The sequence below is a fragment of the Ambystoma mexicanum genome, chromosome 12 (assembly GCF_040938575.1).
Source record: "Ambystoma mexicanum isolate Mex_15411 chromosome 12, UKY_AmexF1_1, whole genome shotgun sequence".
Classification (NCBI taxonomy): Eukaryota; Metazoa; Chordata; class Amphibia; order Caudata; family Ambystomatidae; genus Ambystoma; species Ambystoma mexicanum.
Genome location: NC_090936.1, coordinates 832485256 through 832505089, shown reverse-complemented (window position 1 = coordinate 832505089; position 19834 = coordinate 832485256). Strand labels below are relative to the sequence as shown.

Sequence of the window (19834 nt, the reverse complement as noted above, 5' to 3'; positions counted from 1 at the left end):
TTTATTCCCTGTAGCCATACCTGTTCATCCTGTTCGGGCCACTCAACCCCTGACAAACAGTTTGTGCAGGAAGTGTTCCCTAGCAATATTAATTTCCACTTGGGTCACCATTTCATAAAGATCAATTTGCTTCTGACTTATTTCAGGGTTAATTTACTTTTGCAAACAGGCCTGATTTGTTTGAAGTATTTCTGAGAGGTGCTTGTACAGTGTAGCACAGTACCCCAACCCAGCAAGGTGCCTGTACCCTGCAGGCTAGTATGCTGTGTTAGACTGTCATGGGTGGTATCTCACATTCAGAATCCCGGACAAGCCCCCAAGCTGTACGGGATTTCAATCAGGCACACACCCAGGTCTCGCCTAGCATGCAGTGCGCGATGAAACCCTTATTTATTTTTGTCTATAAATTCAATATTCTGAATGATATACCACTCATATGACACCCGTCTCAAAATACCCCCCAGGTCCCACTGAACCAGGAATCAGGCTAGTTTGTAAAGGTAAATATTTATTTTATTTATTTAAAATCCAAACACATATATATATATGGCAGTAATCACCTAACGGTGACAATACAATTCAGAATATAAGTCAAGCAATTGAATTCACTTATAATAATGATGCAGCATAGAAAGACAGGAAAAAGAACAGTTTTGGTTTGTGAACAGATAGCATTTAGGTTACTATTTCCCCCTGCAAAGTACTGAAGTACAAATGAGCAAACCTACACCTACACAAACCTACACAAATCTGAGTAATCAGCAGGTATTCAGGAATGAAAGACAAGGTCTAGAATTTAGATACAATCTTCCCTCCCCCAAAAAGAGAGAGAAAAGCGTTTTTGGCAAAGGGCACTTTTAAACTGACAAGTGAAAATTGCTTTGTAAAATAATGCAAAAGGGTGCCAAAATGCTTAGATGTAGATAAGGGTCTTAGGTTTCAGTGAGAATTGAAATTTCATTTCTATCTTTAAAACTGAAGAAGTAATAGAGGTTTTAGTGAGAGGGGTTTTTGCAAAATAGGAAACAGAAATTTGATTTTAAAAATGACAGACACGTTTTATTACACTATATTAATGACTATGAATAAGAGGATGCCACACATGAAACTTCACAGCTACGTGGCCAGCGCAACCAGTCCGTGGTGGATACTCGATTTCTGGGATTTACTATAGTTATTCAAAATCGCTAGGGAGTTATGGTTTTGTAACACAAGTGAGATAATCAGCGCAAGAAGGATTCTATCAATACTAGAGTTCTGAATTTAAAGAAGGGATGGGTTGAGATTGGGACAATGCAATACAGATATGCTATGGGTTACTGTTCTTCCTGTTATACTTACAGTCCTTTATAATTAAATAGGACCGTCAGTTCTGGTCAATGAATCAGGTCAGGTCTACCGGCAGCAGGGCACCACTGGAGGGATTTGGATCAGTGGCGCGGTTTTGGTCAAATTGGACTGCACCTCAGACTGGATTTGGAAGGGCCACTTTTGGTTACTGGACACAGTAGAAAACAGGATGCAAGTTTCAGCAGGCAAGCATTAATGGTAGCAAGCCAAGCTGAATCAGAATTATTCTTTTAAGTTCTGGAGGTTTGCAATTGGGTCACGCTAGCAATAGTTCAGCAATACTAAGTCTCGATTCTGCAAAGAAATCTGGATCTTCTACGAATTCTTGAGTCAGCTAAAGATGAAGAGTCCTGGAGAAGGGTGCTGCGCGGACATCTGAATGGGTCCTGGAAGCAGTCTCTTTTGTGTGATGAAACTCCTATATTTTTACATTACAAAGTTTGTGGCATGGGCAGAACTTCAAAACACCCCCCACCATGTCTGTGAGTGGCTACAGGCATGTTCTTTGTCCTGGTTGGCAGTCTGAACTGTGCTTTCATCTTTATGACAGGATTTAGGAACTCCCACCTTGATTTTTACCAAAACAAAACTTTTGCACGAATGTACATTTCTAACATTATGTACCCTAATAAAATTGGACACATATATTTTATATTCGATTGTCTACATTCACATTCACTCCCCCTCCTTGGGCGAGCTGTCTTGGTCATTCTACGGATTTTTATCAGTTTCCACGATAATGGTTTGGATTAATCATTTCTTAATTCGGTACATCTCTGGGCGCTGATCAATGGATCATGTACATACAACTTTAGTTTTGCAACATTGCTCGTTCTGCTACAATAAGACAGTTTTCATAACGTTGGTCGCATAAATGTACAAGTTTCATCAATGTCTTCAAATCACAAGGCTGAAATCAGTTTAATGTCTACCAATTTTCAGATTTGTTCCTCTTTAGGTTGCTCAGTTAAAGAGTTCTAAACTTTAATCAAACATAAGGATTTAACATCAAAGTTCTCCTTTGTAACCTCCACTTCCCAGGTAGCAGCTGTCCAGTCTTTTGATCAGGGGGGTGTGTTCCCTTTGTGGAGGTGGAAGTTCCTGCCCCTCTATAGGATATTATAGTAACCTCCACTTCCCAGGTAGCAGCTGTCCAGTCTTTTGATCAGGGGGGTGTGTTCCCTTCGTGGAGGTGGAAGTTCCTGCCCCTCTATAGGATATTTTGTGTAGATTTGGGGTCTGGCGGTATTTTCTTACTGCCAAAAGAAGAGTGGTAATTTGGTGATAACTTAATTTGCATCTAAATTGGGTTTGGCCTTACCTCATTCCAGTGACCATATTTTTTTACACTATATTGGAGAATTTAGTAATATACACTATTGGTTGTATTTTCTGGTGGTAAATTACTTAGTAGTGAGCATGATTTTCCTTCCCTACATTATAGCCCCATCATACACAAAACTTTCCTTACTATTACAATACTCTTAGTGATCTATAGAGGGCCTTGGACCTACATTCAGAGACACCACACTTTTACATAGAGTGCCACCTACAACCTGTGGCTGGTATCACTGAATTATTTACACCAGTGAACTATGCGTCCATAGGCCTCATTACTGGTTCATAGACCCCCAGTAAGCTATATATTGTATCAGATTTCCCCCAGACAACATGCACTGGGGAACACACGCATACATCTATTTATCACCTCTAAGTCTTATTTTAGGACAGCTTATTCTGTCTGTTATTTTATCTACATGGGAAAAATGACAAATGTATCTGTGTGTGTCACAGATGCTATTCCAAACGCATCAAGAAAAGAGAAAAACCAAAACTCTCTACACGTTCTGCTTTTTTATTGTGTGTATTATAAACGATTGCAATTCAAAATAACATCTTACCCTGTACATCGCATTGTTATCTGTAATAAAAATTAAATGCAGGGGATTTCTTTTGGCTACTCTGCCTAAATGACATTTTTAGATTGCTATTGCTCATTCGCATGAAAGCACACCACAACCTCCTCACTTCAACTTTGGCTGCTTACCAAAGATTTATAGTTCCCTCCCCCAGACGACCTCCTTTCAGAAGAGCGGGCCCAGTCAGCAGGGGTGTTCTCTGTTATCTCGAATGTTTGGAGTGTGTGGCGAAAACATAGAGTTCTCAAGCCAGCGCTAAGTGAAACCAGGCACGTCCGTCTGGAAGCCCAGTCATTCTCCAACTCCTCTGCCTCTGTCAGTCTTTCCCCAGCAAACCTTCCCCTTTTCCTATGTAATACAACTGCAGATAATTTGCACCAATCAAGTTGAAAGGCCGCATCACCCTTCCTTTAACACAATAGACCAGTCACCCAACTGTAACCAATATCATTTTCTGGTATGCAGGCTCTCTGCTTACTGCGAACACAGAACAATAATGGAGAAAAATTCAGTGCACATTTGAAAAACGAATTTCAGAATATGTATTTTCACCCCATTTGCACATAGGGATTACATTATAATGTTAATAAGTTAGCTCTAGTAATTAGTCATTGTTAATTAAGTCAGTTATTTAGATGAATAATGTAGTCTCCTATGTATGAGGTATTTCAAAGAAGAGAAAAAAAATTCTGGTGCACTTTTAAACCTGCAGTCTGTCTCCAGCCACATACTCACATGTTATACTGGCAACATAGACTGGCTATATGTGTATGCCACATTATTGCTGGCAACAAAATGCTATCACATTCAGTGAGGCGCTATACACTTCAAGGCACCATAAAACGCTATATACTACTACATTATCCCTCCTTTTCTGACAATTTGCCAATGTTCCAAGCCACAATTGGAGGAAACCCAACTTGTGCACCTTTTTTCTTTCATCATAGCAATTCAACACAACCAATATTCACATTTTTCACAATAAATCACTGTTTAACCACCAAAAAGTCAAAATTAATCTCAAATGAATCCATCAGTGCTTATAAAATATTGTACATATTTCTTCCCAACTGAAGTGTCCATAGTCCAATGTTTTTTTAATCAATACTTGAAGTCAATCATAAAATAATAAAATAAAATAAATAATTAAAACAAAGAATTAACATAAAAAATTAAAATATTAAAATAAAATAATAAAGATCTGAAACTCCATACTTCCAGGATGCATCCGAACTAATGCACCCACAACGCTGCAGATTCAGTTCAATATTGTTTCTTCAATTATGTCCATCTCTGATACATCCCGACCAGCAACATCACATCATCTCGTTCATCTGGTGAATTCTTTCATCCTGGCACTCTTGGATGTTTTTCCATAGGAGTCATCTCTTTTGGCATCCCGATTACTTTGTCTTCACCTCCATCCGGAGGCAGGAATCACTTGATCTTCATCCCGTGGACTCCAGGACTCCATTATCTCCTGTGTCCTCCGGTCCTGTGACCTCAGATAGGTTAATGTTCTAAATCAAATAGAAAAGAAACAGATTAAGTATGTAGCACAATACTAATTTCACCCTTTTACCAAAAATAAAATATCTATATATTAAAAATATTTTGCCCTTTTTCTTTCACTTTCTGAAATTAAGCACATGTTAGAGAGAAAACAAACATACACAAAGCATCATTGATCATTTAACATATTTCAACTTTGTAAAAAATAATTTTATTAGCTTCAGCCCCCTTTTAATGATCATCACATATAGTATTTTTATTTACATCTATTCCATTACAACAATCACCTTTGTTTTTATTTCTCTGATATTGGGCCCTATAAATAGACCCACGTGTTTTCTTTCATGTATTTAGGGTACTTGATCTGTTTCTACTCGCTCAAGCCTCCTTACTTCATGTTTGGGATGCCAGGGCTTAATTTGGTTAACATGTACAAATTGCTCTGTTACTATTTCACCCTCTGTTTTTAATATTTTATAAACCACTGGAGACACCTTATCTATGATTTGAAATGGCATCTGCCAGGCAGCCAGAAATTTAGAATTTTTCTGTTTACCTTTTCCAAAATGAATTTTATACGCCTGATCCCCCACACTATACTCTTTCACAGATGTCTTTTTATCATAATATGATTTTGCACTGTCAGCGGCCCTTTCCCAATTCCACTGCACAAAAGCAAATGCATGTTGTAAATGCTTCCTCAGTATTTCCATATATTCATGAACTGTAGATGCGCTTACAAGTGTCTGTTCATGTGTCCTGTATAGCAGGTGTTGCGGCAACACCATTTTCCTACCTGTCAATATTTCATGGGGGCTGATACCTGTGGCTTTGGCAGGAGTTGATCTGATTGCCATCAAAACCAGAGGTAAACGTAAATCCCAACTGGAGCCTGCCTCTGCTACAAACTTCTTTAATATATCCACAACAGCCCTATTACAATGTTCAATACCACCAGAAGAGGCGGGTCTGTATGCAATATGCAGCTTTCTTTTCACTCACAGTATTTGTCACACCTTACTCATTAAAGCGCTTGTGAAATGACTTCCTCTGTCTGATTCTATTCTTTGTGGTAACCCAAATCTTGAAAATATATGATTTACCAGTAATGTAGCTGCTGTTTGCGCACTACAATCTGGTGCAGGAATACACTGTATCCATTATGAAATTAAACAAACCACACTCAAAATATAAAGGTTCCCCCTGCTCAACCTTTTTACAGGCCCTACATAGTCTATTTGCAAATCTGACCATGGAAGAGTTAAGCCTCTTTTCATTAATGGGGCTCTATGCATTGGTGAAGCAGGTTTAAATTGGGCACATACTAGACATCCCCTCGTATATCATTCCACATCTTGGGACATATGTGGCCAGTGTGAATAATCTTTCAGTATCTCTAATGTTTTTTGTGACCCTCTGTGTCCTGCAGTTATTGCATCATGTGCATGGTGTAGCATTAAACCTCTGAATGAAAGGGCTACCACCCACTGTATTTGTCCGGTTATGGACTCCCTAATCATGAGTCCATCCTGTAGTCTGGTTCATTTTTTATTCTTTAATAGCACCCTCAACTCTTCTTTTCCCACACAATCATTTTCTGTTAAAGGGTTTTGTTCAGGGTCTATCAAATGATTATAATAGATTCCCGAAATTGGATAATCTTTTTGTGTCTTAATCAGTTCTTGATCTGATGTATCATAACTCCATTGCACTACTGGTTGATCTACCTCTTTTTGAGCTTTAGAGCATGTAACGGCATCAATTTGTATTTCACCAAGTAAATGTTCAATAGGTAGCAACTCACCCATCACAGCCCGAATTTTAGCTAAATGATCTGCCTTATCATTTCCCTCTTTATCCTCTCCTGGAGTTTTTAAATGTCCACGAATTTTCCTCCAGTACATTGTCAAATCATTCTATGACACCAATTTGTCTATGGCTTGTATCATTTTTCCATGTTTAAGGGGCTTTTTATTGTATGTAATCATGCCTCTTGCTTTCCAGCCAGACAAATATTCCACAAAGCTATTTCGTGCATAATCAGAATCAGTCACCAGGACCATTTCACTAAATTTATTATCAACTGTAGTAGTAATTGCTTTATAAATGGCTGCGAATTCCGCTACTTGACAGCTCCTAGCCCCAATTCTCATCCCTATACTGGGAATGCCTTCACATTTCAACCAGACATTTCCTATTCCTGACACCAATTGTTTATTACTGTCATTTTCAGTGTGAAAATCACAACCGTCAACATATACAGTTGGCATGTCTTTTCATCAAAAACATTGTGTGGTGATTGCCCAAACTCCTGTAAACTATATTCCACTTCTACTTCATTTGGTACATGTTCAGCTGCACAGTCATGTATATCTGCCAAACCTTGAGCGACTGGGCTCTTTTTATTTTGGCCATATCTCACTTCTACAGCAGAGCCTTGCAATGCCAGTGTCCATGAAGTAATTCTGGACTTTGCTAGGTCGCCTGACCTAATTCTTTTACTCTCTAAAAACTGCAAAGGTTGATGATTTGTCTCAATAATTACCTATTCTCCCTGAACAATGGGGCGGAAATGCTGAAGCGCCCACACAGTGGTCAAAAGGGCCTTTTCACATTCACTGAATTTAATTTCAACTTGGGAAAATGCCTTACTTGCATAAGCAATGGTTTTGTGATTCAAATCATGTTTTTGTGACAACACTGCTGACATACAATGTTCAGAAAAACCTATTTCTATAAAGAAATCCCTATTCCTTATGGGGTATGCTAAACATGGTGCCTTTATAAGACATTCCTTTAATTTAGCCACTGCATCAGATTGCTCTTTTTCCCATTTCCAGGGTGTATTCAGCTTCAGTAGTTTAGTCAATGGTTGAGTAATTTCAGCATAATTTTCAATAAACTTTCTGTTATAACCCGTCATTCCTAATAAACTTTTTTATCCTTTCACATTTTAGGATCTTTTAGTTTTTTGTATGGCCTCTACCTTCTTCTTTTGTGGGTTTAGTCCATGTTCAGTCACTTCATGGCCTAGAAAATTCACTTTTTTCTTGCACCATTGTGCTTTTTGTAAGGATACTTTGGCACCTGCCTTTTGCAATTGGCCAAGAACATGTCTAATTTCATCAAAATGGCTTTTTAAGCTTTAATTTTTATCAGGATATAATCCACATAAACTATGGTTCCTCTTTCCGCTGCATCAGGCATAGCCTTTCTCAAATTCACTCCCACTATTGACGTACCCAAATGGATCTCTAACCCATGCGTATTGGATCTTATCAAATGAAAATGAAAATAAATTCTGAATCTCCTCTGCCAATGCCACACACCAATATCCAGATGTGAGATCTAATGTAGTAAACACTTTTGAGCCATGCACCTGAGCGAGGCCTTGAGCAATGAATGGCAGTGGCCATCTGGACACTGGCACTCTTATATTTAATTCTCTCAAATCTGCACACAGACGCCATTGACCATTTGGCTTTAACACACCTAAAATAGGTGTGTTGGATGTGCTATGAATAGGCCTGATAATTCCCCGACACTCCAAATTTTTAATTATCTCTGCCAATGACTCTAAACATGCCAGTGGTAATCTATACTGGCGCACAAATACTGGGCTTCTACTACACCCTTCCGGTAATGTGGCAACATGCAAATTAGTTAGTCCAGAATCATATGCATCGTTAGCAAAGACATCTTCAAACTCCATAAATATTTTTCTCAATTCATTTTTATCTTCATCGCTATCGCATGCATCTGCTGATAAAATCTGTTCCTATACCATTTTTGAGAATTCTGGGAAATCTTCCATTGGAGGAATCTCTGTGCTTTCTTCCAACTGTGTGGCTGTGTCTCTCTGTAAAGCTGCCACTTTTAAATATTTTGGCATATCAGCTTCCACTTCAATGTGCTGATTTTCTGTTTCATTTTCATTTAAGTCAAATACTATATAATCCTTTTGATGACGGCACACTTACTCATTTGAATCATAAGGGTACACAGAATGAATTTTAAAGATCCCTTTGGGCTGAGAATCCAAGTATTCTGGCAACACACCCCTGGCATCTACATACCTTTCAGGGATATTTCCAATCACCATGTTATTTAGATCTGCGGTATAATGTGATTTTTGTATGGCCAGTCCTAATGAAGAATTTTCCTCTAAATTAATATCTTGACACCCTTTATTATTCACCATAATTTTTAGAGACCCTTCACCAACATCTATCAATGGAGTGTATTCATAATCCAGGGCTTGCAGTTTTATGGATTCATTCAAGCACACAAGTGCATCAGAATCTTTCATCTGTTGTTCATGTTTCCATTTTAGCGTAATTGCAACCTGCTTGGTGCATGCAGGGATAATAGTATCCTTCCTCAGCTGTAATTCAATTGCATATGGGACCAGTTGTGTGCAATGATAAGCCCTTCTTTTGTCTTCAAATTCAGGTGCAGGCCCACCTAGCCGTGACCATATTTTTTGATTAAGGAAATCTAACACCATACATATTCTGTGCATGATACCATTGCCCATGTAAAAGTCATTTTGTGTCCCACTCACTATCCACGCATTATGGTAAATTGTTTTCTGTCCAATACTAATCTTCAGCATGCATCTGCCTGCAAATCGGTTTTCAAAGTCTGGAGTGTCCAAACAAGAGATATATTGGTTTTTAATTCTAAATTTTGAGATCTCCTCCCTCTCTATTATTTTTTGCAGTAATTTCTCATTAATAAAGCTTCTTTAATGTTCAAGTGCTAAGGTGGCTTTTATTACTTTAGAATAGTCATGTATACCAATGTGAATCCATGGTTGCTCATCTTCCATGTGTATTTCAGCAAGAGTAGTAATGTGTTTTTCTGTGTCTGTTTTAGGAGTAGTATTCTGTTTGCATGTCTTCTCTTCTAAATACAAATCTTAATGTGTGCTCATCTATTTCAGTTTGCCATTTTTTCCTGGGGTCTAAATAAATTTGTACAGATTGTTTCTCATTTTCACTTTGCATTTTATCTTGACACATCAAGATAACAGTGACGCTAGGTATACAGCTATTCTGGAGGTATACCTCCACTGCATCATTCGTTTTGGCAACAGTGTGGCATTCATTTACATTGCTGTTTTGTGATTTTATTTTCTAAGGTCTCAATGTTTTTTTTTGTTAAGGACCACAGTACTCCATTCACCCCATCTATAAGAGGAGATAATCTTTTCAGGCAATCTGTCCCCATCAGAAATGGAATTTCACAAATAGATGTGATCAATACCTCCTGTTTCATTCTGTGTTTTCCTATCTTTATGTCAACCTCAGTAACACCTACAATAGGCACCTCCTCCCCGTTAAAATTATGCACGGGACCTTCATGTTTCCTCACTGTGATCTGATTCTGTGGAGATCTCCCTTCATTAATACTTTTTACCAATTCTTTGGACATAATTGTGGCCTGTGTGCCAGTGTCAATCATTGCAAATGTACTGCATTTCTCTTCCACAGTGATGGGAGCATAATACCTGTCTTCAACCTCCTCTAACACACATAAGAAGTGTGAATTCTTACTGATTTCAGAACTCACCTTTCTCAGGCCTTTTTCACTTTTGGCTAAGCACATTGGTAAATGGAAAGATATGTTTCCGTCCTTTCTGTCCATGTCTGTGTGAGAGACTCTATTCATTTCCCTATGTTCAGAGGTTTTTTGGAGTGTGGCTACTGTTCGCCCATCCATCCAGGTATCATCAGAGGTCACATTACAATCCTCCAACTGAACATGTGTAACAACATCACTTGGCAATTTGTCATTGTCTAACTCTGTGCATGTGTAGTTATTTAGTATGGTACCAGTCCTTTTAACTTCTTCAAAAATATGTGGCTCAAAGAATTCTTCGGGTGATTGACCTGTACCCTCCTTTTGAGTATTTATGTTTTCTGCCTGTGTTTGGTTATTGTTTTGATTGCCCAGGGAATGAGTTATAGCATCCCCACTTACTCCCTGTTCACTGGTATTCCCCATGCATGAGTCATTTTTCTTAAATTTGTCTCTTTGTTCTTTTGGAATTTTAGGTTTTCCTTTTTCATTTGTACAAATCCCCAATCTTTTTTATAAGTATTTGCACTTTCTGTCACATGTTCATTTGCTGGTACTTTCATTTATAAATCATTAGGCATCTCAGAGTCATTATGCAAAATCACATCAGAGCAATCTGTTTTCTTGGCACTGCAGGTATCATAAATACTTAGTCACTTATCAGAAACCACCCGGTCAGTGCTATGACCTTCTGCCCCCTCCTTTAATGACTGCTTTTGTGCTGTACAAAGCTTTCCTATTTGCTCAGCCAACATTTTCACTTGGGCCTCGAGACACTGGAATCTTTCCATTTCTCTAGAATCCTCTCTCTGTGGCCTAGATCGATATTGGTTGTTTTCCCCCTGATTGAATCTATTCTGATACCTCTCAGGAGAATGATTTCTATTGGGATTGCTTCTGAACTCTTGATTCACATGTGGAGGGGAGCGAGGTGCACCCATCCTTTGGTTGTAGTCCCCTGGTGGTGGTGAATCTTTGTATTGACGTGGAGCGTAATTCATATTCTGCCTTATGTCCTGTCTCTCATGTTGTGAGTACTGACCCCTATGTTGATTCCCATTAGCAGTAAATCGACCCACATATCGGGGTCTATCCTGATTACCATATATGATGGTATTGGGATCTAATCTACTCTGTGTCCCCAATGTCTGGTAGGGACCATTATTTCTTTGATCCTGATTTTGTCTCTGATTATTATTCATACCTGACGCATCAGGCCGATATCCTACCCGGGGCCTATCTCCTAAGTACCTAGGGCTAATGTAATTATCTCTATTACTAGGGTCATGTGATTGAAACATTGGTGCACGGAGTGACAATTTCTGTTGATTACCCCTTTGTTCAGGTGTCAAATGATTTTTACCTGGACTTTGAGCAGACTCAAGGGACATTTTGGCTGACCTGATTTCCATCACTGTTGCTGAGGGTTCTTTAGATTTTGGTCTAGTGTCTTTCATTTTCTCATTTTCTCTACCCTGACAATAGAGTACCTGATATAGTTTTGTACTTTGGTGTACAATCCATTGAAGTGATTTGTCACGGTCAAATTCACGGACCAACTGTGATATGATGTCTTTCTGTAGCCCATAGAAGTAGGCAGTTTTAAACTCATTGGAATTGGGGTCAAAAGATACATCAAAACGAGAAAAAGCTCTTTTCAAGTCTTGCAAAAATTGGCAAGGTGACGTGTTAGCCCAGCAGTAATTGTGTAAGCAACCTTTTTCGCCTCTTGTAATGATTGGAAAGGAGACAAATGACGTTTAATCTCTTTTTCAAACTCTGCCCATGTCATGTTCTGCTGTTCATTTAATCCCCTAATGATACTGGCTGTGGGAGCATCTAGAGTTAAGTGAAAATATTGTCTGTATTGTTCCTTAGGTATCTGGAAGGCTTTAAATATGTCATGCACCGCTTCTAAGTGGTCCTCGATGGAACACTCCCCTCCTTTTTTAAATGGTTTGATCAGGGCTTTGATGGATTTCATTATCTTTATTGGGCTACTCGTTGCTATGCACGGAATTGCACTACTTTGTGATTCAATACTGGTTTCAGGTGTATGGGATTGGTGGCGGACCCCAATGGGTGTATCAAATCCGCCAAGGGCGATGCAACCAAGTTCAGTCACCGGCCCAATCACTGGGGCACTAGCTCTGTGGGTAGAAATAGGATTCACCTCAACTCCATTGAATGTGGTGCCCTGCCGTCTATCCTCGGACCTGGAAATGCACATTTGCTGTTCCAAATCCTTACACTTCTTAAGGAGCCTATCTGCCTCTTTTTGCAAATAGTTGTTTTCATCACTCATTTTATTAATTACCTCCTGCATATCGCACATTTGCATTTGGCATTCATTAAATTATTTTTTCTCTTGTCTCTTTCTTGAAACATTTTAACCATTTCCTGTTAAGCATTTTGGAGATCACTTTTTTTCACAATGTTCTTTTTGCAAAATCTGCATTTCCAAAACAACCTCATCTTTGTCTTGTCTAATATGGTCAACCAATGCTTTCAAATGTACCAATTCTTGTTCACTATCCTCAAACTGTTTCTTGCTTTTAGACAATTGAGTTTCAAGATCCCTACCTCTTAACTGCATGTCTTTTTGACATACCTCCAATTCTGCTCTTAACATTTCCTCTTTTTTACTTACCCCGTCCAGATGAGCTTTTAACCTGTTAATCAGCTTAGTATCATTTTCTTGCATTCGCAGGGATCTGTTCAGGATAAACCATGCCTTGGCACATAGCCGTATCAAACAATCTTTCTTTGCATGTTTATCAGCTGCATTTAATAATATCAAAAGGCAGACCTGAATTATGCTGCCTTCTGCAAAAATGTTGTCTGATGGTTCTTTCTGTACTTCACCATAAATGCGGTCATGCCATTCTGTGTCATTATTTGATGACCATGTCCCATGTGCATATAACTTTGCCTCCAGATATTTCACTAGCTCTGAGAATGTGGCTTCCATTTGAGACATTCTGAAATTCACTTTTAGTGTCACACTGCTATTATGAAATGGGTTCCCTCTAATGCATGGATGACAGTGTGAGACACACTTGCCATGCCCAGTAGGTGCTCTATAATCACTTTCCCGGCCTGCAACGCACCATATATGTAGGATATTTTGTGTAGATTTGGGGTCTGATGGTATTTTCTCACTGCCAAAGGAAAAGTGGTAATTTGGTGACTTATCCTTGCATCTAGATTGGGTTTGGCCTTACCTCATTCCAGTGACCATATTTTGTTGCACTATATTGGAGAATTTAGAAAATATACACTATTGGCGGTATTTTCTGGTGGTAAATTACTTAGTGTGAGCATGATTTTCCTTCCGTACATTATAGCCCCATCATACACAAAACTTTCCTTACTATTACAATACTCTTAGTGATCTATAGAGGGCCTTGGACCTACATTCAGAGACACCACACTTTTACATAGAGTGCCACCTACAACCTGTGGCTGGTATCACTGATTTATTTACACCAGTGAACTATGCGTCCATAGGCCTCATTACTGGTTCATAGACCCCCAGTAATCTATATATTGTATCAGATTTCCCCCAGACAACATGCACTGGGGAACACACGCATACATCTATTTATCACCGCTAAGTCTTATTTTAGGACAGCTTATTCTGTCTGTTATTTTATCTACATGGGAAAAATGACAAATGTACTACCTAAAAAAAAAATCTTCCCTGTGTCACAAATATTATTCCAAACGCATCAAGAAAAGAGAAAAACAAAAACTCTCTACACGTTATGCTTTTATATTGTGTGCATTATAAACAATTGCAATTCAAAATAACATCTTACCATGTACATTGCATTGTTATCTGTAATAAAAACAAGAAAAGAAACAATACAGAAACAGAGCAAAATTCACTTTGCAACATTATCATATGACAAATTAAATGCAAGGGATTTATTTTGGCTACTTTGCCTAAATTACATTTTTAGATTGCTATTGCTCATTCGCATGAAAGCACACCGCGACCTCCTCACTTGAACTTTGGCTGCTTACCAAAGATTTGTAGTTCTCTCCCCCAGACAACCTCCTTTCAGAAGAGCAGGCCGAGTCAGCAGGGGTGTTCTCTGTTATCTCGAATGTTTGGAGTGTGTGGCGAAAACAGAGAGTTCTCAAGCCAGCACTAAGTGAAACCAGGCACTTCTGTCTGGAAAACCAGTCATTCTCCAATTCCTCTGCCTCTGTCAGTCTTTCCCCAGCAAACCTCTGCACCTTCCCCTTTTCCTACGTAATACAACTGCAGATACTTTGCACCAATCAAGTTGAAAGGCTGCATCACCCATTCCTTTAACACAATAGACCAGTCACCCAATGAGCAACTGTAACCAATATCATTTTCTGGTATGCAGGCTCTCCGCTTACTGCGAAAACAGAACAATAATGGAGAAAAATTCAGTGCACATTTGAAAAAACGAATTTCAGAATATGTATTTTCACCCCATTTGCACATAGAGATTACATTATAATGTTAATAGGTTAGCTCTAGTAATTAGTCATTGTTAATTAAGTCAGTTAGTTAGATGAATAATGTAGTCTCCTATGTATGAGGTATTTCAAAGAAGAGAAAAAAGAATTCTGGTGCACTTTTAAACCTGCAGCCTGTCTCCAGCCACATACTCACATGTTTTGCTGGCAACATAGACTGGCTATATGTGTATGCCACATTATTGCTGGCAACAAAATGCTATCACATTCAGTGAGGCCCTATATACTTTAAGGCACTATAAAACGCTATATACTACTACACCTCCCAGCTCAGCCTGTCCTTTGTTCTTTGGCTCAGCACCAGACAAAAGTCTACTGCGGTTCCATTGTACTGCTGTTGTCATTATGCGGGAACCATTAGCATCACTTAAGCCTTCCTGTAGCAATGGAGTGTCAAGCTGAGATGTCAACTTTCCCAGGCCAGGCACTGTTAGATCAGTATTAAATAGTTGATTACCTCCAGACTGGGTTGCTGTGAAATTCACCTACAATCTTTTATTTAAAAGATATACAAAGAACAGAGTTTATAATGGATTTTGACATTTTAAAGGAATTAAGCCCTTCACAGAAAAATGCTTTAAACAGGCAGATTTTTCACTTCCTCAGGAACAAGAAAACACTTTAAACTGGGTTTGACAGCCAATTTCCTTAGGCAGCTGTCAAGCAGTGATGCCTGGATTCCGCTGACTGTCTGGCGAATCCATGATTTCAGCACACTTTCCTTTCCATAATTCTCTGGGAAAAGGATTGAATTTTTTAAGGGCATTTTCGGATTTTGCCCTTCTGTGGCCTTGTTTCAGGTGACAGGTGACAGATGACAGAAGTGATTCCTGTTTTTACACCAACTTTGCCTGTGTGTGTGGCAGGGTGTGCAGCTCTCTTGTGGTTTATGAACAATGCACAATTTTTCAGATTTTAGTGCGCACGGGGGTTATTGCCTTCATTTTTGGCAGTTTTCTTTCCCCATTGGCAAAGGGGTGCAGTGTGGCACATTGGCATGGATAAAAATATTCCACATCATGGAGAGTGTGACTGCATGCTGACCAATAAGCACATGCCCTTTCCACCGCAAAAGTAATTTAGAACCTACCAATCATATTCAAGCATGACGAGCTAGCATATTTTTATGGTATGGTTTATGGGTGAGATCTTATAAGAATTGTCCAATCATTATTTTTGGACATGTAGAATTATATATGTAGTTTAGTAAAGGGAGCCAATGACAAGGAGCGATAGGTTTTCATAACTCTGACATCAAAATGTCTATAAAAACTGCTGTTTCCTGTTGAGATGTGGAGAAAAATCTTGAGTGAGAGCTTGGCTGTTAATCTTGTTTTTTACCCAGTTTATATTGCAATAAAGCTGTGTTACCCGACATTTTGGCATACCACAATCCACTCTGTGTTGTCTCTTTTTTGGCAAATACCAGTTAGAGGGCTGTTTGGGTTTTGACCTCTGTTTCAAAGGTGTATGTGGCCCCCTGCAGATCCTGGGCCCATCGGCGGTTAGCGTAAACATTTTCTTTTTTAAATGGATGAAAGAAACAGTGCGGCTGACGAACATGGAGCATCTGTCAAGCTCCCTGGAAGATCTGGGGCCCAACAGGTGGTGAGTTTTACTGAGAATGAAAAGAGAAATGGGATATGGAAACTGTGAGTGGAGCAGAAGCCTGCACTCATGGGAGCTACTCGGGGGTGTTTGCCTGCATCCTGCCATGCAGCGCTCTCCATGTGTGCCCGGGCCAAGCAGCTGTGACTGTCAGCTGTCAAAGAGAATGGATGAATGGACACAGGCCCATTACATGTGGACTGATTCAGCACATGAAGGTTGCAGCTCACCATGAGTGCTGTGCACCCTCTGCTGAGATGAGTGGCAGGTGCCATTCCAGTAAGAGGAACAGCCACTGGTCAGTGGGGAATGTGTGGCCTCAGATACCCTGCCACCAGTGTCTCGAAGATGTGTGCCCCACCATCAATGGACAAGGCCGATGCGGCCCCTGGTGCTCCCAGGTGTGGTTTTGCCGGCCCCAAACTGTTAACGGAAACTGTCCTAAACCGACACTAATGTAAGTTGGGCTGCTCTCCTGCAGCCCTGCAAGTTCTAAACATGGATTCAGTAGCCAACCATGTAAATGGTGGGAGCCTGCAGACGCTGGACATGCTTAAAGTGGCCCCAGCTAAAATGGGCTGACCTCCCTGTCCGTTTGTGTTGGCTGGGTGCCCCCAGTAAAGATGAACATGGACCCCGGTGCCCTGTGGGTTCAGGCCGTGACATTGGGGTGAACCCCTGCAGCTGTGTGTGTTGGGTGCCCCCACCACCACACCAGTTGTCGCGTGTGTCCGTGAACCAGCCTGACATATCAGCAAAAGGTGAGCCAGCTGATTGCCCCCAGCAATGGTGTCCTGGACCCTGTGACCTGGTCCCCGGACGCTACACGGAAGACACGGAAAGGGTTAAAGTGCTTTGCTAATTATACATCTGCCAATTTTACAGCAGTTTCAGGAAGACTGATCAGTATACAAACAAGCACCCACACAAAAATATTACGATTATAAAACAGAGAAGCTGTTGCATTATAGAACGCAATTTATTACAAAGAAATCCCATTCACAGTACTAGTCATTTTCAAGAAAACTGTGCAACCATTGCTCGTTGTTTTTATATAGTACATTCTTAGAGAATGCTGGCAATGTAAATCCCAACCATCAGTGACATTCGAAGTGTTCATCCATGATGTAACTATTTATGTAGTTGTGTGCTCGCTTCACTCATATGTATTTTGGTGATATGTATGTGTTATTTTTGCCGTGCTCTGGAGGGACACTGCATGCATGTAGAAGTTTATAAAACTCGGAATACATGAATAATCGTCGTTGTGTTTTAAATGTCACAGTACAGTTCAGATGAATAAAGAATGTGAATGTCCGCAAGGTTATGCATTGTGCATTTCCTCGAAATAAAACTAGTGGTGGTGACTTGCTTATTCGGTCATTACAAGGAGAAATTGACTTGGTGCAGTCCCTCGATGGCCATCGGTGAGTTCCCATTCCATAATCAAGATGGTTTCCTCAAGTGTACGCTCCTCTGTGGCCATTATGAGAAACGGTGCTCTCTTTCAGCCGCTCCAGAATATGTCAGTTGCGGATACAGCCTGACAAGTAAACTACTGCCTGTGACAAGCCGGTCCCTGGCCTGTCAGAAACGTCCATGCTTGGTTTTGAGGCTTCACTTTAAGTGGGAGCACTTTGGAAGTCTGCAGAATGACCCCCTGCGGAATCACCGTCCCACTGCATTTTACATTCAGTGCATTGCGAGGTATAACGCTAGACATATGCCACGAACAGACAACCCGCTCGCTAAAATATCACAGGCCTCACGCAGAAAAAAGATCAACTTGCAACACTCTTTTACTTTTTCTAATGTTGATGAATTGCGTGTCATAACTTCATTCGTGCATGTAGAATATTAAAAAGTGTCTATAAGACTTTACAGTGAAAACACATTAAACTGCGATTGATATAAAAAAGCGATAATCGGCAAAAAGTTGTGCTTGTCCAGAAACACTGACAGGCATTTCATTCTTATACGAAAATGTTGGTCTTACGTACAAGTAAAAATGCTAGGACTGGTTTGGATTAGTCGTAGGACCAACTCAGACACCATAAAAAAGTGACGTGTGAAAAAATTGCCCATCAGAAGTAATAATGAAAAAATATAAAATTACACATTTAAGAATATGTTAGATCTGTATCTTCAAATGTACTCATTTAGTGGATAATTAATTCCACCATGTTCGAAAAATGTGAAATGAATGGTGGTTAAGATTTCAGTATTTCATCTAACTTGCGGGCACTTCAAGTTCGGCTGCTGAGGGGTCATGTACATGAGTATTCTCCATGGGTATAATGCAGAGCACTAAAATTTGGTTGATATCCTCACCAGTGCTTTTCTCCGCATAAAACAGTATAGTTTACCTTGTGTGTCTTCTTAGCAGAGGACACATCAGATGGTTGGCTAATTTTGAATGCTTTGGTGTTTCACGATATGTGAATTGAGTATTCCAGGCTTGAGCCTTTGGCCTTAATGGCTAGACAGGCAAATAACTTGAACGGATGCCACCCAATGATTAGACAACGTGCCTGGGCTGCTTTGGTACTCTTGCTTGGGGGAGATTTTGGGCTGAATTCCCTTTATAGCTATGAGTAGATTGGTATGCAAATACATATGTTCATGGGGTATGCCCCATAGTGCAAATTAACGTATATCCACAGGTTTTAGTTTAATTCCACCTGTTCCTTTTTTAGAATTTCCAAGCTTATATCTGACCAAACCCTCCTTTCCCCCTCCCCCTTTCCCCAGGTGCTGGCAAAATGCCTAGGGGGTCACAGTATTGGTTTTATGGCGGTATGATAACCTTCTTGCCAAATTACGGTATATCATGGTTTATCGCGGTATAGCAGGTGGAGTTAACTAATCTTAATAAATATTTTCTTAAAGGTCATAAATTGTCAGTATTTTGAAACTTGCCTCTGCGCATTTTTAGCTGATCCTCCAGGAATCTAAGGCGGCTGCAGATTTTGTCTTTCGTGGCGCTCACTCGTTGACCGCCTTGAATGAAAGAGTGACCAGTGGAAGTGTTAAAATGCACATTGTGAGCAATGAGCTTGCTGCTCAGTCACAGGTCATCGCTTTGAAAATCGGCCACAACCTGCATTATTTTGGAACCACATGCCATGGGCATCATAACCCCTTGCTGCGATCAGTCATAAAAGTCTGTTTGGATAATGCTTTATCCCATTAAAGAGAGAAAAGTCACTCATGTGAGGTCTGAAAGCCCATGTCATTGTGTTTCTTTTTTCAAAATGTCATAGCCAACACGCACTCACCGAAAGGTTGCATATTGATTAAATCATTATAGCTAGTTTAACATCTGCCTGGTGTATTATAAAGGT

General features: G+C 39.8%; 1 protein-coding gene across 3 annotated transcripts in view; it reads left to right on the top strand.

Annotated features, from left to right (window-relative positions):
- MGAT4C (MGAT4 family member C) overlaps window positions 1–19834 on the top strand; it is a 1956087-nt gene that overhangs the window by 1776507 nt on the left and 159746 nt on the right. The gene's annotated exons all lie outside the window — the stretch shown is intronic.